Source organism: Diplotaxodon limnothrissa, linkage group LG10 (assembly GCF_057381915.1).
Source record: "Diplotaxodon limnothrissa isolate DT_005_m linkage group LG10, D_limnothrissa_male_GT1.1, whole genome shotgun sequence".
NCBI lineage: Eukaryota > Metazoa > Chordata > Actinopteri > Cichliformes > Cichlidae > Diplotaxodon > Diplotaxodon limnothrissa.
Genome location: NC_140605.1, coordinates 13,151,202 through 13,157,820, shown reverse-complemented (window position 1 = coordinate 13,157,820; position 6,619 = coordinate 13,151,202).

Genomic DNA, 6,619 nt, shown 5'->3' with positions numbered 1-6,619 from the left:
GGAGAGTGCTCGCTCAAGTCATGGATCAAGTGACTTAAAGGGCCGTTTTCAAAGAAAACTAAAAGTGTATAAGCAACCAAGGAAGTGAGTCCTACCTGGCCACTGGACAACATTCAGTGACAGTGCACTTGCTGGCATCTCCGGTGATTCAGTAGGGTGAATAAGGGATCTTGTCTCCTCCGTACTTAATGAGAGTGGTGTATCTGTCAGTCATGTCTGGCACATAAAACACCAGGTAGGTCCCATCATGGCTGTCACAGATATCTGCTTCTTGGGCTTCCCCTCTGGGTCCTTCAGGAGAAAACAAAAACTGTTACCTAAATATCAATGCTTTGAATACATTATTGTGTGGTCCACGTTCATGCACTCACAGTGATCTGCACTGCCAGCAGTCCCTCACCTGCATCTTTGGCATCAATGGTGACCTTCACTGGCAGAGAGGTGGGCGCTCCAGTGGTGTTAAGGCCGGATCCACTTGCACGCACCTTGTTGGTATCATGGGTGGGCAGCACCTTCACCTTGTAAGGGCGGACCAAAGGGGAGAGAAGACAACTGGCTGTGGAATACAGTCTCACAAATGAAAGGAGCCTTATTTACAGAACCGAGTAAACCACGCAAAGAGTTTTCCATTTTCAAAGCTGGCCAGAGTGGAACACTGTAACATGTAACACCTAGAAGGTTCAGATGGCTGCAGTACTTTGCTAATTTGGATCAAAAGTTTGGGGGGAAAATGTAATTAAATCAAGTGATTGTAATGCTGTTACTTCCGTTGTGTAGTTAACCATCTATCATTTTAGATGTTTCATTAGCAGCCTGATGAAATTAGCTGTGTAGTTAGCCGACTTCTGCCATCCAAACAGATGAGGTGAATTATGCAGATCACTAGCACAGTACACAGATTACCACTTCTTATTCCAGCCAGACTTCAGGTACTTCATTCGAATCATGCAGTAACAACAAAGGTTTATTACTACTGGCTTTTTAAATTGTGCTTCTTCTGTTCTAGAAAAACAGAAACATGTGATCACAGGGTTTTGTTTTTTTCAATGACATTTGTGTTGGTTGTGTCGGTTGCAGGCAAACATTGATCATAATGGTTAGATATTAGGAAATAGCTTAAAATGTGTGCATATTTAACTTGTTGCACTGCCGTAGTGTTACCTGCGTGGGATCTCCTCATGAGCATATGACTGTACCCTGGATGATGATATGTGAGGAGCTTGAACTTGATTCGCTAACAGAAACTAATTTGGCTAGCTTAGCGCACATGTCTTGTGGCAAGATATATGCACTTAAATGTTTTAAGTCATTGGCTGTTCTGCCAAATTGCCACCAACCTGCAACTTTGTGAGCTGACTGTTTCGCGATTTTTGTGTTTTAGACAACAAAAATAAAAGAAAAAGATGTACAGATCCAGGCTTTTCCTTTACTGTGGTAGTCGCATAGAATGACGTCACTGACACTGGTTTAATATGAAAACAAACTTTGCAAAAAAAAGAAAGAAGAAGAAGTGAGTCGGCGTGTCATCTTTATCGAGCACCATACATGTTTTGCCTCACATTAAAATTATTACTTTTCCTTTTCAAAAATAATTTATATTCAGAGAAGTCAAATATAGCAAATTTGCACGGCTTCCACACGGGCAGGTGGCGCAGAACACTTGCCGGCCCCTGGCAACTTGAAGCACAGACAGGCCCTGGTTCGAGCCTCGGCTCGAACACACTCACTGAGTTCAGGTCCTATCTGTGTCTTCAGTCTGCTAGGGGGATTCCTGGGCTGCGCAGGGAATCCCAATCCTTTTTTTTTCTTTTCTTTTTTAGGGTGTTGGGGCCTGTATTTACAAAGCTGGGACTATCTCCGTTGTCATGGCTACCAAGAACAACGCCAGCTTGGGGGAGAGCGGAGAGCCGATAAGCAAACACTCATTCATCCTTTCTCCTCTTTCGTTTCACAGCTGCTGCGGTGGGAAACGCTGGGACTTGTGTGGCTATGCAGTTTTTGCATTGTTGGGAACTTTTAAGGACCAGCCTTGAATTTTACAGATTTGATAAGTGAAGCCTGGATATATAGTGAAGAGAGCTGGGATAATCTGGACAGAATCTGCAGGCTGCATCTCCAAATCACAAGTGGCTTTAGATCTGACTCTTACAGACAGGCATGCATGTCTCAGGGTGATTACACACTAACACATTGTGATTAATCACACACATTTGTATACATTTTATTAACAAGATAATAAAAAAAACACTATACAAAATGTGTTTTTGTGACAGGCCGCTAGTAACAAAGTGCTCTCAAGGTTAAATACACATACCGGTAGACATTGAGGGCTAGCAGGAGGGACCATGCGCTTACCTGCTGCTCTCTGGCAGGTAGCTCCATGCCCTCCTGGGTTTTAAATGCACCTTAGAACACACATGCATCAACACTACAATGAGCGGGTGGAGGGAGGTTTGGAGTCTTCTCTCACCCCCATTCTCTGCGACCTGCTGGAGCGGGGGAGGGGGGGGGCTAGGAGGAGGAGTTGACCGTCCGACTGCGGTCTGGGGTGTGGGGCCTCCCTGCTGCCGCGGAGTCGGGGCGGTCTGCCTCCCCCCACCGCAGGGAAAAGGGTAATACCACCTGGGTCTGGGTGCAGTTCCCCCTCCAGGGGCAAGGGTACCTAGACCCGGTTTGTAGGGTACGCTTGGGGAGTGTGATCGTGTGTACAGCGTCTCTTTATGTCTGTCTCCACGTTGGTTGAGTGTGGAGTAAGTGCATATGAGAGCATGAGGGTGGGAATGGATGTTTGTATATGTGTGTGCCTGTATTTCTGTGTCTATATGTCAGGTTGGGTGTCAGGCGCCACCTCTCTGGGGACATCTCAGGCCCTCCAAGGTTTGGAGGCCTATCTCCCCCTACCACCACTTCCCCTGCCAGTGGCGGACTCCCTCAGACATCGGTGCGTTGGTGGTTCTTTGTGTCCGGGGATGGGCGTCCAGGTACACACCGGCTCACTCCTTGGCGGCCGCTTATCGGGGCCTGGAGCCTGGGGCTCGCTCGGGCCACTTCGGAGGTGGGGTGCCCCCGGCCTCTCGGCCTGGGGCTCGGTCACTCAGGCACGGCTGGCTGCCGGCGGAGCTCACGGGCGCGTCACTGCAACTCCCCCTGGCTTCTGCTCCGCGGCTGCTGAGTGAGCCCTCATCTGGGACTCTCCTCAGCTCTTTCTGGGACAGTGGCGCGGCTGCCCCTCTGTTGGTCTTCCTTGGTCTCTTGTGTTCTGGGGGCCTCTGGATGTCTGGAGTTTTGATCTCCTCCATACCTGCTTCATGCCCTGGAGGACGGGGCTGTGGCCCCCCCACACCCTCTAGCAGATCATTACATGAAGGAACCTTTTTAAAAAAAACAAGCGCATCCATGCTCACAGGTGTACACATGGGTGATCACACCCACAAACTACACCCTTTTTGGCTCCTACCTCAAAGCACACTGTGTTCTGTTGATCTTATGTGCTGCACAATAATGTTTAATATTTAGTATTTACTGTCATATTCCCATATATCATTGTGATGCTGTTTATTCTATTACTCTTGTTCTCTTCTGCTTGTTTTCTTTTTTCTTTCTCAGCAGGTGATCCAGGTGATCGATATATGCATTTTTTATTTCTTTTTTTTTTCTGCTCATTCTGTTGGTTTTTGTTTTTTGCCCTTCTCCCCCGTCCCTCTTCTCAGCTGTTTCTCTTTCCCTCTTTCTTTCTCCCCTTCTTTCCCCCAGTCAAGTCTGTCCCGTATTCAGCAAGTGAAAATAAAATAAACAATAAAAGGTGAATCAAATGGACCATTACGGCAAGGCTGGGATGGTCAATTTGGTAAAGTAAATCCGTTGGGCATCTTTCTTTGCCTTTAGACAACAATTCTGATGGCAAAAGAGCCAAACGGGACAGGCAAAAAAAAAAAGAAAAAAAGAAAAAAAAAAGAAGTGGCTTTAGATCTGACTCTTACAGACAGGCATGCATGTCTCAGGGTGATTACACACTAACACATTGTGATTAATCACACACATTTGTATACATTTTATTAACAAGATTAAAAAAAAACACTATACAAAATGTGTTTTTGTGACAGGCCGCTAGTAACAAAGTGCTTAAAGATTTCAAATTGGTTCTTTCCCAAGTTTTCTGTTATGTGTACACATATTCCTTGAATTAGGTGCTTTTTAATTCTCCAATAATGGTCAGTGCAAAGTGTTTACACAAACAAACAAACAAACAAACAAACAAACAAGTGTTTACACAAACAAACAAACAAAAAACATTACTCAGAAAATGGTCAGGTACAAGAACTGGATTAAAAAGGATTGGAAAAAACAGATAATGTCCAATGAAATACTTCAGCGTGTGGCTCATGACTTTTGCACAGTACTGTAAATGTTATTAATAATGAAAGATATAAAGATGTAGCTTTCCCATTTTTAAAAAATTCCCATACACATTATTCTTTTCTTCTAGTGAAGGTGCCTCCTCCTTCAGACCTTAGGATAACTAATTTCTCAGACAGTGACATCACGGTGCGCTGGGAAGCTGCAGATGATGATGATGTTTCTTACCTCATTAAGTGGATCTCCCTAAGTGGAGGCGACCTGAGGCAGGTGGGGAAGAACTATTGAGTTGTTGGAGTACATATTATGAAATAAAAAATACAACATCTCAATAAACTGTTGTCCTGTGTCTTAAGGAGTATCAGATATCACTGTCTGCACTCTATGGAGATGGAGCTCAGAGTGAAGCTGTGGCCGTACGCTATAGCACCTGTGAGTCACACATTTTAACTATATCAGCTGCTGGTGGGAGCAGGCTCTCATGGATCTTTCTGGATATTTGCAGCGGGGACATGCTGGGGTCATTTTGGAGCAGGTTAATTTGTGTGCGCCACGTGTCATAATCAGTTTTGTTGTTAGGTCTGGGAACCTTACCGGAGAAGGTACGGAGTCTAACCTGGGACTGGATGTGTTTGACATCTTGCCTTCGTACGATATGCTCTACCACGACCTTCTGAATGTCAGGTGGATTCAAATCACTTACTGAAAGGGACGCACAGGCTTAAGCAGACAAAGAAGGAAATCGGGTAAACCCTCCAGCACTCATTTCTGTGTCCATTTTGGGCTAAAAACAAAAACACCTCATAACTACCTGTGGATGCTGGCTGAGCCTCTGAAGGTTGAGTGATATGTCATTAAGCAGGTAGTCAGAGTTCTCATTGATCAGTTCCTTGAGGGAAGTGTATCCACAGGCCTTACTGATGTCCTACATGGAGCTCAGCGCCGCCTGGCTCACCAGCAGTGTCTCCTCACCAGCTTTCTCCAGCACAGGATACAGCGAGGCCATCAACAAGGCACAGAAATTGCGGCCCACTGGCTGAGCACAGCAGGCGATTCCCCCGAGTTGGATGCACAGCTGACAGATGTTGCTGTTGAGCTAATGGATCATGGATGCAGATGTTGATGATGAAGGAATCACTTGGAGAGAGCTTGTATTTGAGTTGCTGGCATCACTGTTGTATATCGAGGGGAGTCTGGATGGACCGAGCAGCTACGCAAAGAGACAAAACCTGTGTTAAAGCACTGCTTTCTAACCACTTTTACACATGCACTGCAGCTCTGAAGTTTTCAAGATATTGTCCATGCACGTGAGAACGCAAATGTCTGACACAGTTAGATCAAACATTAAACAGCCTTTAGCCTTCCTGCTCCTGAGTGAAAGCCTGTATTATATCTGACTGTGCTCATGTGGGGATAAGACAGATTAGCCTTTTCTCAAAGTGAAGAGTGGGGGCCAATTTAGGATCTTCACTCAAATTTAAAATACAAGGGAAACTGATGTATTTCCTTAAATAAACAAAAACCACACAAGCGCTTATAAAATGCTCATCCTACCCAGTCATATGCAAAGTGTTAGAATCAACGTGTGATCCACCTGCCACTAAGAGATATTATTTCTCTTTGGTAGATGGAAAAAATGGAATCAAACTCACTGTCAGTAGCTACAACAGCACATTTGTTATAATATGATGAATCAAGCATTTAGATATTAAATAGTATTGAGGGAGACAGGATCAAATACAGTGGGGCAAAAAAGTATTTAGTCAGCCACCAATTGTGCACGTTCTCCCACTTAAAAATATGAGAGAGGCCTGTCATTTTCATCATAGGTATACCTCTAACTTGTCCGAGTTTTAAAGAACTGATTTGCAAATTATGGTGGAAAAGAAGTATTTGGTCACCTCATTTTTTGCCCCACTGCGTAATATACAAAGATATTTGTGGCAACTCGATGTGCTTTGTCCACTTTTATTATCGGATTGCTCTGTTAACCAAAGGGAATACCTCAGTTTATTGTATGTTTGACTATAATTTACAAAAAGACTAAAGCATCATTTCTTATCTTTTCTACAATAACTATCAAATGAACAAATGGAGAGTGCTCGCTCAAGTCATGGATCAAGTGACTTAAAGGGCCGTTTTCAAAGAAAACTACAAGTGTATAAGCAACCAAGGAAGTGAGTCCTACCTGGCCACTGGACAACATTCAGTGACAGTGCACTTGCTGGCATCTCCGGTGATTCAGTAGGGTGAATAAGGGATC